This window comes from Toxorhynchites rutilus, chromosome 3, assembly GCF_029784135.1.
Source record: "Toxorhynchites rutilus septentrionalis strain SRP chromosome 3, ASM2978413v1, whole genome shotgun sequence".
NCBI lineage: Eukaryota > Metazoa > Arthropoda > Insecta > Diptera > Culicidae > Toxorhynchites > Toxorhynchites rutilus.
In genome coordinates, this window is record NC_073746.1 from 64069534 (window position 1) to 64085188 (window position 15655).

The 15655-nt window shown below is 37.5% G+C and overlaps 1 protein-coding gene and 1 long non-coding RNA gene across 9 annotated transcripts in view; both read right to left on the reverse strand.

Moving 5' to 3' along the window:
* LOC129772832 (uncharacterized) overlaps nt 1–15655 on the reverse strand; it is a 400665-nt gene that overhangs the window by 135513 nt on the left and 249497 nt on the right. The gene's annotated exons all lie outside the window — the stretch shown is intronic.
* Nucleotides 6940–7756, reverse strand: LOC129772838 (uncharacterized). Its single transcript, XR_008742652.1, has 4 exons — nt 7562–7756; nt 7356–7502; nt 7131–7296; nt 6940–7069 (listed from the first exon to the last, which is right to left on the reverse strand). It is a non-coding gene; the product is annotated as an uncharacterized LOC129772838 (long non-coding RNA).

Here is a 15655-nt window from a genome sequence, read left to right on the forward strand (position 1 = left end):
TTTCTATAAAAAAGCATCGCCTCCCCGACGCGGAATCGAACCCCGGTCTCCCGCGTAACAGGCGGAGATACTGACCACTATACTATCGAGGATCAGCTGAAGAGGATTGCAAAGACCTAAATTACTATATTTAAATTTTATTTTTCAGAAACAGCTTTGAGTATAGGGCGGACTCGATTATATGCAGTTTCCGATCTCATTTCACTGTAGGTTAAATGATCTTGGTTTGTCCAATTTGGGGTGTTTTTACGCAATCGATTTTTCTTCATGAAAATCACACATAATCGATACGAGTTTGGGTTTGTTGAAAAGCTCCAAGTCTCTAGTTGCTAATACTACCATAAGGTGTTGAAATTATTCAAATTTTTATGTTTTTTAACGATTTTCCTTAAAGAAGGATTATGTTCATGGTTTGACCACCTCTGATCATGGTTTGCCCAAAAAAAAGATCATGGTTTGTCCGGTTTAAGAAATCTCCATTTTTGAATGAAAACATTCGAATTCACAATTATATGTTGCATTTATCATTGCTTGAGTTTACTGTCATCATATTGATTCATTCATAATTTAGGCTTTCTTCAGAATATTACCTTTTCTTGGGCATTTTAGAAGTGTTCACCTGAACACAATCAACACAGAAAAACCACACTTCTGCTATGCGCGAAGCACACCATAAACAAACATAAACAAACTGCAGCGCGCCAAGCGGTTGCCATAGAAATCATGTGGACAAAACAACATTATTGAATTGGACAACTCATGATCAGAATTGAGTTCATCAAAATGCGTTAATTTAATGGTTTAGCTATGTAAATCCGATACAAATGGTGAGCAAGCATGATGTTTACAATATTTATAAGTGTTGTAATCCAGAAAAGGTCTGAATACGTGCCAAATAATCATCTGGTGATCGATTAAAAGTTAGCTCGAATGAGAGGCGCATTGACACAAATAGAAGGTGTATTTTATAATCCTTTAAAACATGTGATTTCGTAAAAATATACTATCAAACTACTATAAATCATGTAAAAGACAATTTCATTTATATGTTTCGAAACATTCGAAGGCCTTATTTGACACAGGAGCGCTGAATTAGAGCATTCAAAAAAGTGGGCAAACCATGATCATATTTTCGACTGGACAAACCAAGATCATTTACCCTATATAATCGAGTCTAAAAAATATAATTTTTTTATTTGTTTTTTTTTACATATATTTTTCGTTTTTAAAATAAAAGTAGAATTCAATTTTTGATTCATCACCTTAAAGTCACATTTCACCTTTCTCATATAAAAAATCCGAATTCTTTCAGAAGGTAATAGAGAATCATTTAGGATAAAAAAAAGCTTCTACGCATATGTTCGAATTTTAACAATGATAGAGTTATTGAACTTCGCTGCTTTGGACTCTGTTTTCCTTAAACTGGCTCGAATTCAAAAATGACGCTACGTAGGACAATTCTGTCCCTTCCATTTGGAAGATAATAATAAAATATTATACAGAATACAGGTGTGAAACATCCAAATTGGTGGATTTAAGTAACATTTTAAAAGTGAAAAACTTCAAAGTTAGTGGTTTTTAAGGGGTCATTCACTCACTAACTGCTCTACAATTCGTTCATTGACACCCAACTTATATCCTATTTAATTTCACTGCAATATCATTTTAACCAATTCCTGGTGAATGTTCAACTAAAATCTATACTCATAATAGCGAATCAAATTTCACTTTGACGTTGAAATATTCAATTTTCGCTTAGCATAAGTCATATTTGAAATATAAAAAAATGTATTTTTTAACTGTATATAATCGAGTTTAGAATTGAGCTCGAGCTTGAGCTATACACTTAGTAGTTGCTCTCTGTGATTGCCCTGAACCAGTGAAATTACACAAAGAACACACTGATTGACGCTTGCGAGTGACAAATCATCCTCATTGTGCAAATTACGGTGAATCAAACTTTAAATAGTCAATAACGACGACGGCCACGTCCTTACAGTCTCCAGGGGAAAGGAAGGAATATTAGTATGTTATTCGCCGCCCGAAGGCCAGGAAGGGTCGTGGTTCCCTAGCGTTTATCAAGGAAGGGATAGTTGTTAGTGGAGGGGAGGTAAGAATCAGGATTTACTATGGTGAGTGATGTGATTAAGAGTTTATCCATTTCATTCTTTGCATAATAACCATGGATAACAGCTATTACAACCATCCTCCTTAGGGGCTTTGAATCCTCTGTCATTCGCAGGCAGAGTTGTATATAATCGAGTCTAAAATTGTATAGAAACGATTCATAGATAATCGAGTCCGACCTGTAATTCGTATCATTTCTGAATAAATTTTGTGAATTATTCCGATGCTAATACGACACTTATGTTTAACAAAATTTTGGGGTGAATATTTTTATTCATGTTATGAGAAATTGATATTTGTTAAATTACGGGGCGGACTAGATTATATACAGTTTCTAATTTATTTTCACTGTACATACAGCCATTTCACGCCAAACCGACATAGTGGTTCTCGGATTTAAGTGGAAAGTGGTAGTTTTATTCCTTATCGCTTATTATAAATGAAAAACCGAGGCTGTCGTAGACGAATGAACACAATATATTCATATATAAAAGTTGGCGTGCACATTACACGACGGTAGTTACATAAGTTGCGAGGTGAGGAATGTTGTCCATCAGCAGTTCTCACAGCTAGATAGGTGTAGAATTATATATAGTCTAAGTGTTGCCGCGAGTCCCGGAATTGCTGGGCTCCCTGACGACTGCTAGAAACCACATGGCCTGCCAAAGAGTAGACAATGTAGGTGACAGGAAAGTTGAAGGTAGAAGATGACAGAAAATAAAGAAGTAGAAGAAGGTGGTCAAAAGTAAACATAAACAAAAATCATAAAGACAAAAGAAAGAATCGTCAACATTGTGAGCTTTGGAAATTATAATTATTTATCTATAAAAGCTAGGAAGTATTAGAAAATTAGAAACTATAATTAGTATATTATCAAAGTAAGGATATTCTAGTTAAATGAATTTATATCTAAACAACCGACTTAAACTGACTTAAATTTATAGGTACAAATTCATCCCGCATAGTTACCAGAATCTACAATTGAACTGTTTTGAATTCACAGATTACAATTTCACTAGTTACCGTGAGAACAGAAGTTAACATTGAAGCCTACACTGAATTGTAAGATGTTAAAAATGTATATTGATTATATATAACTACAAAAATAAATATTTCAGCTTTAGCAATCGCTTAAAGAAAGTGTTCGCTTTTTTCGTACGAACACTAAGTGTTGAATTGTATGTTGGATAAAACAAAGTTAGTCTTTTGGTGATCGTCGCGTGTGACAGTCGGTCAAAATAGTAGTTTAGTTTTTTAAAAGGGCTTCGAACGCCTATGGGAAAATAACTTATAAATATGGAGAGATGTGTCTGTCTGTCTTTCTATCTTCTGTCTTTCTGTCTTTCTGATTCTTATGGACTCGGAAACTACTGAACCGATCGATATGAAAGTTGGTATGTAGGAGTTTTTGGGACCGGGAAGGTTTTCGTGACAGTTTGAGACCCCTCCCCCCATCTTTATGGGGGCGGGGGCTGCCATACAAATGAAACACAAATTTTTGCATTACTCGAGAATTAATCAAGCAAATTAACCAAGTTAGGCCTATAGAAACTTTAGGGTGCAATAAATGTTTCTATGGTAGTTAGATAAACCTCCCCCTCTCCCTGTTTGGCATCTTTTGGGTTTTTTTTCTGGTACAATTCCAAGCTTACATTCAGTCTTGTGAAGTCTGCTTACTTACGTATACTTACGTATTAACGCCACTGAGGGAATAGGGAAAGGGAAAGGGAAAGCGTGCTTTTCCGTGAGCTGAAGGGTGAAATGAACAAAAAAAGCACATTGCTCAAGAATTTGAAAATGTTTATATTTAGCAGACCCCTTTTTCTCTCAGACTGAACGTCAGCTTGGAATAGTACCAACAAAGTTCAAACTATGCCAAAGCAGGGATCGAACCAATGTTGGAAGGCAAAGCTGTTTTACACGACTACACTATCCACATAGCCGCTGGTGCTATTGCACAAATACGTGAGAATACATTATACCGCGTTATAAAAATGAAGTTGGATCTTGAAGATATACATGGAAAGTGTTTTCTGAGTTCTTAAGCTTCTTAACGCATTTTTTTCATAAGGATGTCGTAAAAATGTGACATCAGATTAATCACAGTAATTCATTTCCTCGTTGAAAAAATTCCCGAAAATTACACACTTATTATGGCGTTCATAGTGTGCTACCCCCAAAAGTTTATTAAAAATTGTAATGGGTTGTTTCTAGGATACGACCGCAGTTTTCGACGTAGAACTATAGAATTATATTATTCAATTCACTTGTTTATCACTTTGGATATTATTTCAGAATGCATCGAAATTTTTGAAATACCTTTTTGGCTATTTAATTTTTTATTACTTCAGTAGACTCGAAAGAGTCGAGTAGAGTCGAAAGCTATCAGCACTTCTCATTTATTAGGTTCAACTCGCATCAGACTTTCTCCTTCCCACTCAGATATCGATCACAAACTATGGACCCTTTGGCTCCTATATTTCGCTTGGGATGTGATCAGGGGTACCAAATGTACCGCACCACGACTGTATTCTGACGACTGTCACCATCATTGGCCCGTAACAGTCGTTAGATCAATCTATTAACGACAATCACACAGTGAAAATGTCGTGCGACATTTATATTTACTGTCGTGTGCTGTACACGGCTGCATTTCCATATGTGAGTATTTTGTTCATTCGTCTGCGACAGGCCTGGTTGCTAACTAGTCATGTTGTTTGTAGATTCGGAATGCAATCGTAAATGCATTACTACTGTCGTGAATGATTTTTTCCCTCGTGCTGATGATGTCGGGTGTCTTTGTATATATTATGCAACGTCGTTCGCTTACAAAAGTGTGTTCTTTATTCACCAGTATTTTATTCATTTTCTCATTCGCAAACTATAGGTTGTAGGCTTTGAAACGGAAGATAATTTTCAGTTTCTGGTGAATTCTGCAGCATATTCCGAAATGGAAAAAAATTATTTGTTGGTCGATGACGCGGCTATCATATGTGGAGATCAAGTGAGCAGTGTGAGCAACAGGGAAGAATCTGTTGAAAGAAATGCGAGAGGAAGTGTTGTGGGTGGAATTAGCGTAGATGAAAGTTTCGCGGGTGCAAATGCATGGCCAGATGAGAGTGAAGCTGGTGGTGCGAGTAGGAGCAACGATAGAGTGGATCGTTCGGATGGAATTTCTAACCCGAACGGAAATCGAACTCGAAGCACCCGTGGCAAGCGCCACGCAAACCACTAGGTCATGAGGACCATACATAATAAAAAATATGTCCTTTTTTTAATTCTTTATTGAAGAGACTTTCAGCCTCCTGGGCTGGTTCGCCTCTAAAAAAAATTGTACTGAGCCTGTTTGAAATCCATCGGTTTTCGAACGTTTAAAGTTGGCTTCATTTGTGTTTATTGAGGCGATTTGAAATTGATTTGATCGAAATAAGGCCAAAAATGCATTGTTATATATTAATCTGTCACCACAATTATTAGTTTCCTACTTGGAGGATAAATCTAAACATTCCCAACACTGAGTATTTCCCGATGTCATCAATATTTAACAAAGAAACTCTCGCCTAGAATCATTAAGGAATCCGTGCTTTTTTCTCCTATGAATTGCTGCTCATTTGTGTACCTATCTTGATTCGGCCATCCCAACAGTTCTCGATACATCCGATCTAAAATTGAATCGGCTGTCTCTGTATATACGTAACTTGTGCTCACAACTAGTGATCCCCGATAATCGTTCGATTAATCGATTAATCGAATATTCCCTACAGAAATCGATTATTAATCGAACGAATACTGCACAATCAAATATCGAAGCGAACGAATAATTTACGTCGATTAATCGATCCAAACTCAGAGAGAAAAAAACGTACGGCCGCTGCAGTTTTATCCTGAAAACAAATCAGTATCTTTGACGCTCCCCTGAGTTCGTAAACGAAGCTCAATGCCGTCAACGTGAATTGAGCTTCGTTTACGACTTTAGGAATGAGTAAAAGATAATAATTGATTTTCAGGCGGAATGAACACTTTTTTGATTCCATATGGCTTTCTAGCAAATGAGAAATATTAATCTAACTAATTATTTCTCTCAGTGTGACGATTAATCGATTAATCGATTATTTGGGCGGATTAATCGTATCGAATAACAAACTACTAAAAACTATTCAATTAGCTGATGAACGATTAATTTCAAAAATCGGGGATCACTACTCACAACCACATCCCAGAGCGTACTGGTGAAAAAGCACAAATGCATAAAATAAAGGCTTGTTTTACGACCGCGATTTCTTGGTCATGACATTTTTCTTGCGACAGTCAAATTTGACAGTAACTCGGGTAAACCGATGATATTCATCGCATCGTGAGCGACTGTTACAGCGCCAGAATTAATGGAGTAACAGACACGAAAAAATGGAAAATGAACAGTACGTTTGGCTCACTACGATCGGGCCCGACAAATCAGACAAATTCGACGAAGCACCGTCTGCTATAGTACAGGTTTATTTCATTCATTCGTGCTCTGTCGCTTCCCACTCTACATTGTTGTGCCAGATTGGTCCCAACAAATGGTGTCGACAACGGTACCGATATCGTGCCATTTTGCAACGATTTTGTCGACCTACCCTTCGTATTCGACAACCAATTTCGAGCCAAACCTGTGCCAATCTGGCACCGCGTCGACCGATTGAAAAACTGCTCAACCCTCATTATGGTGGTATTTGTTTTCATGAAAGTTGAAACAAACATTTAAAAAACCGGCGATGGAAATTATTTAATTTATTTACAATGCTGGTTTATTTACATCAACACTAATACATGGCTGTACTACAGTTATAATAGATAAAAGCACTATATAATGAGCGAACCAAATTTTCTTTCGAACAAATTATATGCTACACCGTTCAGAGAGAACATTTTGGTTCACCGGTGTGGATGAATCAAATTTTCACTAAAAAGTAAATGTAGACATAAATGTATTGATTATTATAAATTGTGCAAGTGAGTTTTACCTGAACATTCCTATTTATTCCTGTTCATATCCTGGATGTTGATAGCATTAGCGAAGAGTGTGTTTAATACAATCGTTGAATACAGATACGGGTTTTACTCCGGCAAATTTGAGGTTCGGTAATTGGAGCCATAGCAACAGAAGCTTTTCCACAACTGGGGCGTACTCTGAAATGAAATGCATTTCATTTAATAATTTATTGCACATATTCAATAGATATACATACCAAGTTGCTATTGACACACACTTAATCGCGGGTTATATACACAAGGAAACACAACTGGAACTTATTCCGGACTATTGCGTAGGAATAGTACATGGTACTATTATCCTTAAAATCAACCCATTATTTTATTCCTCGAATTTCTGTTAGCTGCAATTCAAAGAAAAAGACATCAAAATTAAACATTAATTAAAGAAAAACATACTTACTCAAGCAAATTGTTTAATCCATTCACTTCTCTCGTTTTTGTTTATCTGAATGACAGTTCAATGCGAGAGAGGGAAGGCAATCGCTGCAGTGATGCCATTTCGCTCAGCACCAGTTATCGCGTACTTTTATAGTTCAAACTATAGACAGTCCTTCATGCGGGGGTGAGAGAGGAGCTTTAATCCAGTACTTTTATAGTACTTTGTGACATTCGGTCCACATCGGGTCCATAACCGCTCGAAAATATATGAAACTGGGTTGTATGCGCGCACACAGTGAGTCTCGATTTTATTTCATACCGACTGTAATGAAAATGCAGTACTTTTGGGACGCCTGGATGAGATCGAACCCCACAACATGCAACAGTAAGGTTACAATTCTGGAATTTGAAAGCATTCTTTCATGAAATATACGTTTATCTAAGGAAGGAAGGAAGGTATTGAATTAGAGAGACTTTAAACTCTGAGAGTTCATTCGTCTCTACGTTTATCTAAATAAATGCAGTGTATATTTATATTCCAAAATTCTGGATACTCTTCCATATCCGCACTAGCACAAAAAATTCTCGTAAGCTGCTCTACTTTGTCGTAGCACACCTCGATACACTGGGCTTCCTGTCCTTGTATCGAGCTGTGTATGTATGTGTGTGAAATCAGCATAAGGCATGAATGATATCCGCTCGTTGTGTTATGCTAGCTCACTCGCATCTGTGTTTTTATTCTATTTTATTTTTATTTTCCGCCTCTAGCCCTGAGAAGGGCCCTTGTGGAAAGAAACTCTATTCCATTCTCCTCCTTCACCTGTCAAGAAAACAATCCTTCCCCGCTCGACGCTACCATGTTGCTCTGATGACCACCACACGAGAAGTGGTGTGGCTTCAAATGATGATGATATTGAACTAGAGAGACTTTAAACTTTTTCAATTCATTCGTCTCTAGCCTTGAGAAAGGCCCTTGAATAAACTTTACTCTACTCCTGCATCACAGCTCCAACTTCATTCCCTTGAGAAATGCACTCGATCCCTCGTTGTTCAGCTCGATTAACAACGATGTTGCCCAGTCACTGAATTTATGATTTGTATATTGTAGCTATATAAAGAAATATTCTTAACCTGCAGGGAAAAATTAACAACTCAACCTATAATAAAGAGTCTTTTCAAGTTTACCGAAATTCGTCTTTCATCTTGTTACCGTTTCAGAAACAATTACAGAAAACTATTTTTCTTTGACAAATCATCTTCTTTATCGAGTGACTGTTTGAAAAAAATCCAAATCGCCATCCAAATGACTGGGTAATGTTCAAAATCGAATTTGAAACTCCATCATTTATACATGATTCATAGTTCAATTTAAATGAAATATATAGTGAAACTATATATCTTCTTTATAACTTTGAATAATATAGTACGCAACACCGCTTTCTCTCGTTTTTTCTCTTCCCACTCAATATACGAGTTTATGAATATCTATTAATGAATGGATGTGATCATTTTAATTAAGTTTATCATAATTCTGTATAAAAATACCTTCTAATTCAACTATAGTCGACATGCGGCCATGAGGTACAATATTCAGATATCACTGCTAATTAGACAAGCCTTTCGCGATTACAAATTTACGTATTCACAATCCATCGGTCATCTAGCCAGCGACCAGATGACAGCTAGGCTTTCGAAAAGATCTTTCTCAAGACCGAGTGTTTAATTTAGTTTTCCAAAATAGTCTTTTTCAAGGCTAGAGGCAAATGAACTGATGAATTTTAAAGTCTCTATAACAAAACTACATCATCATTCAAGTCGTCTCGCTTCAGCTATCAAACAGCAGTCTTTCTTAATGCTGATGACACACACACAGAGCGTCAACACCTCTTTGTCGGTTGAACAAAGTGTGAATGTCAATCACTTTATTCGAAAGATAAAAAGGTGTAGGGGAGATGGGGTTAAGACGGGCATGTTAAGGAAAACTTCAATTGTATCTTTGAAAACTCATGTTTTCCTAAGCTTAAAAGCAGTTTCTTACAGTTCAATATACTGGCTTTCGAAATAATTGGCCAAATGTTTTTTTAAAATGTGTTTTTTTTACAGAAATTGAAACAAGCCGAAAAGTAGAACATTTTTATCGATGCGGGTATAATAGACATGTAGTGGGGGGAATATGGACAGGTCAATAATAAACGAAGCGTAGAAGTTTATCGCTCGCGAGAGGAATAATTTCGCTCTCTCTCAATGTTTGTGTGTCCAGTAGGGTAACACGGGGGGATTTGGTCATATGGGGTGATTTGGACCACCCCTTTATCTCAAAAATTAGGGCTCAACATGGATTTTTTATAATGTCATTTCCTTCTATTGTTGAACCGTATGTACCTAAAATAGAAAAACTTTGGTAAAACTTCACAAGTAGAGGGAAACGGTAGCATAAACACAGCAAGCACTTTGATCGTCAAAAAATTTGAGTTTTCCGATAGTGGTTTTAAGGGTTTTCCCGCTAATTAAACAAACTTTTCGTCATAGGATGGTTTAAATATTCTGTTCGTCTACAGAAGGAGAACAATTTGATGTAGCGAAACTATAAGTTTGATAACAATAAATGAAATTAATTGCATTCCAATTTTTGCGTGTTGTGTGGGGTGACATGGACACGTTTCTGTGGGGTGAATTTGTCCTACAGGTTTAATTGATTCCAGATGCGGTTGAATTACAAAAAGAGGATGGACAGACAACGTTGGAAGAAGGAGGAGCTTAAAAGAGCAACGCAGGCCATCGAGAACGGATTTTCTTTGACCAAGCATCAAAAGTGTTTGAAAATGCTCGACCAACAGTGAAAAGATTCAATGCTCGACCAACAGTGAAAAGATGGAATCAGGCGAAGACACCTGGTCAAAACCAAAACATGATCCCAAAAATACTTTACATAAACATAAGTATGTTTTTTTCGATGGAACACACACTGGACCAAATCACCTCGCATCAAATTTTAATGTCCAAAAATCATCTCTTTTATTTTATGATATATTTGGTAGATTGAAACTTCATATAATGATTAAACATTATTTATTGAGAGAAAATAAGTGTAGCTCAGTATACAATGTGACATTTTTTTATTTAGACCGTATAGGTTTGGAAATATTAGGCAATTTGCTTAGGTGGTCTAAATTCCCCCCTTTTCCCCTAAGTGGAATAGAACAAAAAGACAAAGCGATATAAAGAAGAGTTCAATATTATTCCCTTCACTTTTCATCATGCATTAGATGTGATTATGGATGTGACTGTCCATTTCAACCCCACCAGTGCAATTATTTCAATAATTTATATTTACCACTGACGAAAGAATTTACTTTTCCGTACATACCTAATATCGCTTCTCTGTCAACTAAAAAAAAACCATCTGAAATATAACCATCAGCGAATTCAATTTTGCAATTGAACCCCTCAAAATGCTTAATATCGAAGCCGCAAAAATCCCATCCGCACGCAGAATCATGTTTGATTTTCGGTTTTTGTTTCCCTATTTCACTTTTGATCAGAATTCATTGTCATAGGATGGTTTAAATATTCTAGAATAGCATGTAGAAGGAGTTCCCATCAACAGAAAATTGAAATTCTTAATGTAACTATACAAATCAACCACCTGTCCATCATACCCCCACTGTCCGTCTTATCCGCGGCTCCCCTATGAGTTTCTGGTTACTCATTGACAATACCCTTTGGAAAGACTTGTTGCCGCCCGATTGCTAGCTGAATGACTGACGAACCGTGAATAACTTATTTGTGATTTTTTTTCAGTCAATCATTCAATTTTCGTGATTTCACTTATTGTTTTCGGGTTAAAAGTGATGTAAGGTATTTTCCATCGTTGAGAGTTGTTTTCTTCGAGAGAAAAGTGAGGATGATAATTTGTTTCAATGCTATTGCTTTAGCCTCCGCCGCCACCACACAATAGATTCGGTTCGGATTTTCTGTTGCCGTTCTGTGTCTTCTGAGATGTTTAGTTTTACGTTGGAGCTGTAAGTTTTCTGAGAAATACTGAAAAACTACTTAGATATTCAGTGTCCTGGACAACGAGTAATCAACGGTACATGTTAATGCGTAAAATTAATTTGACAATCTACTCAAATTGCTTCGCGAAAAGTTCGTGCTCCTCACTCAGTGAAAGTATCCATTTATCGGCTTTTGGCGTTGCTAATATATATTTGTATCAAAGAGTTTTATTATTAAATTTGTTTAATGTTTGTTCTCGCCGGTAATAATTTCGTAGTTCAATGTATATCCTTCTTCTTTTCTTTTTTTTGCGGCCTGCGACACCATGGGTCATGACTATCACGTGTTTGTAGCCCATATGGAAAAAAGGTTGAGTATCGCTGTTCTAATTGAATATAGCGGTAAATATAGGGTTACCATTTGTCCTGATTTAGCAGGACATGTTCTGATTTTGCGATCTATTTGGGGCGTCCTGATTTATTTTTGACAATCTAATCATTGTCCTGATTTTAATGAAAAATTCAATTTTGTTACAGAATCAGGGTTTTGTGAGCATATAAAGAATAGCAATTGCATCTTCCACGAGATTTTTCAACTATTTTCATTTTGAGATTTTGTTTCACTAGCCACGGTGATGTTTCTCTGTTTTGTCTCGTTATTCCAAGAGAATATTCTTCAGACGTCTGAATGGAAGTCTCATTTTACAGACGAATTGCACTAGAAGTACCTCTTTTTCACAAAAGAACATGACGATTATGAGGCCAACGCTGCATATGTGATTCATAAGTGTCGGTGGCTTATAGCAGTATTTAAATTAAGCCACTTCGTTGAAACAGAAGTTTGAAATCAACAATGAAACATTATAGGTAGATCTAATTAGGAAAAGCAAACACCGAAACATTGCTAGAATATTCGATTGGCATCGCTTCCAAATCCATGTTGAACTATGTGAGCTTGAGCTTGGGTAGACTGTACAATTCGTAGTTGCTCTCCGTGATTATCCTGAATCAGCGAAATTGCACAAAGAACACACTGAATGACGCTTGGGAGTAGAATATCATTCTCATTGTGCAAGTTCGGTGAATCGAGCTTTAGATAGTCAATAACGACGCCGGTCACGTCCTTACAGTCACCAGGGGAAGGGCTTTCGCCGCTCGAAAGCCAGAAGGGTCGTCTCTATAGTGTGGTCCCCTAGCGTTTATCAAGAAATGGCTAGTTGTTAGTGGGGCGAGGTAAAAAGAATCAGGATTCACTATGGTGAGTGGTGAGTGTGATTCATCGTGCGTAGTGCATAGGTATTTTCCTGACCTGATAAGGTCACTGAGAAAACTCACTCAAAAGTTCTCGAACTATATATCTTTATTTATCCCTCTCGTGTTACGTTTTAAAATTTTGGCAACCTAAGAAGGTCGCCGAGAGACCCCTTCAATATTCTTCTAAAAGAACACATATTTATTATCCTGAGAAGGTCATAGTGGGAACTTGTATAAGAGGTTTATCCATTTTCTTATCCAAATAAATAATTGAATGATTGAAACGTTAAAGTAGTAAGGAATTGAGGAAATAATGAATGGGAGAAGTAAAAAACAAACAATTGAAAATCAATTGGATTATGTGTGTATGAGAAAGAAAACTTATCTGACGCTACTGCACTTATACACTTCTACATCTTCATGTCTGTCCTTGAGCTTACACACAGTAGAAAATTCGCAACGTTCAACACTAGGACACCAACTCAATTCTCGCACACAACTCGAAATGATTGCATAGGCTTCATTCTCTATATCGAACACAACCACAGCGAACGCGAGCATATAACCGCTCTAATACATAACCACTCGAAAACAAAACGGGCTCGAATTCGTAGGAGCTCATGCGTTTCAAACCCCTGGCTTGTACTGCGGTACTATTGCACTTTATGTTTGACTCTCAAACCGCTAAAAAATCTCCTGTGCTCGTAAAAAGACAGAAACCATTATCTCCGGAATATGGATCGCCCGAAAAAAATGTTGAATAAATAAATTTCACGTGTTTTTTTGACGTAGGACTACGTCTAACCGGAAGATATAGGGGGTGAAATGGAAATCTAGGCACTGAACAAGTAGGAAAAAATGCAAGATTTGGAACGCTTATAACTCGAGCATTTCTCAATAGATCGCAAAGGTTTTTGCATCAATTGATAGGAAATATATCTACGCATCTATCATAACGAATAACATTTCATTTTTCATGAGATAAATAATTGAATAATTGTGAAATATCAAGCATTGTTAAAATGCCCTATGTGCCCATTTTTGATTGGTCCATTTTGTGCTCCTCAAATCGTACCGACCAAAACGGGCAACCAGAGCAGCAGCGAAATAGATTGAAGCACGATTGGAAAGGAAGAAGAAAAAAATGAACGAAACATTGGTCGCAGTCTCACACATGCGTAATTCTCGAGCCAGCCAGTCAGCTTAAAAATCCCCGCTCCGCTGCCGTAACGATCATTCTTTGTGTGGACACCGTCTGGACAACATCGTTGCTGGACGAGCTGGACGGCGAGGGATCGAGTGCCTTTCTCAAGGCAAGAGGGCAGAGGTGGTAGCGCTGGAGTAGAGTAATAGAGTAGAGTAGAGTTTTCAAATGGCCTTTCTCAAGGCTAGAGACGAATGAACTGCAAAAGTTTAAAGTCTCTATAATACAAGACCTTCCTTCCGTAACGATCATTCTCATTCAAACCGTACACCACATCGGTTCGCATCACAACACATCAACGAACCAACCCAAGCAGCCATGTCTGGACATGGTAAAGGAGGAAAAGTGAAGGGAAAGGCAAAATCCCGCTCGAACCGTGTTGATCTGGAGTTCCTCGCAAGGGTAGCTAGGCCGAGCGCGTTAGTACCAGTGCACCAGTCCACCTAGCCGGCGTTATATAGTTTCGGCCGCCGAAGTGATCGAGTTGGCTGGTAAAGCTGCTCGCGACGATAAGAAAACCCGCATTCAGAACAGAACACATCAAGACAACAGGCAGTTGCAGCGAGTGGCGAGTGGCAAACGCAATCGCAAAACGGCATCAGGTAGCAGAAGAAAAAAGTTTGTTCTTTATACAAACTGCTTTGGTGGCAAATCCAGAACAAGGCGGCATCGAGGGCGTTCGAAATGGTTTTTTTCAAAACCACGAGCACTAAGTTTTCTAAATTGGAACCATTCCATAAAACAAGGCGCTTTTCAGGGCCATTAAACCTTCCAAAAAAGAGTTTACGAAATACAGTTCAATGATTTCTAAAACATTATCCAAAATAATAATAAAACACAAATTGATTTTTTTTCATCATTTGTTTGCCAGGATCTGATGAGTATGTGAATTTGGCAGTTGTTCTGAGCTTATTCATAGTTGGGGACTTTATTGATTATTCAATTTTCACCAATTCTTAAATTGTTTTCAGATTGAACGTACAGTAATTTACAATTAGTTCGACATTTAGCTAATTGGACGGACCTGCAATGCGACTTATTAAGTTGAACATTTTTGTAAACATAGAGATCCAAATTATGACCCCACATTGAAAGTCGACACTGTACCACTGTCATCGCAAATGTTCAATTACAGGTTAAAATTACCTCCAATCCGATACCGAGTGGTGGTAATGCGACGTGTCATTGAATGTAATTTACTGTAAAATATGTCACAAGCTGGATGGGAAGAAATTTTCCAACTGTGAAAGCTGTGGCGAGTGACAAATGCAATCGCTAAACAGAAAGGTTTAGCCGAACTAGATGGGGATATCGAGTGATAACAAAACAATAAACTCTTTAGATTGAAGATCATTTTGTGATCCTGAAAAAGACCCTTTTTAGCCTGCATGTGAATCCAACGAGCGAACAAATCGTAATGAATGTATTTTTTTTTCATTCGTTCGTCTCGTTGGACTCGCCCCTCTGGCTGAGTCTGCCGATTTGTCTCTATCCTGTGAGTGTGTACCGCTAGAGTATAAAACACGCGGACCCCAAAAAAAAATCTTATTTTCTTTCAAACCGTAAACCCGTGTGGTTGTACGGCATCGGCATCGTGGACGTAACAAAGGAGGACAAGTTAAGGGAAAGGCAAAGTCTCACTCGAACCGTGCAGGTCTCCAGT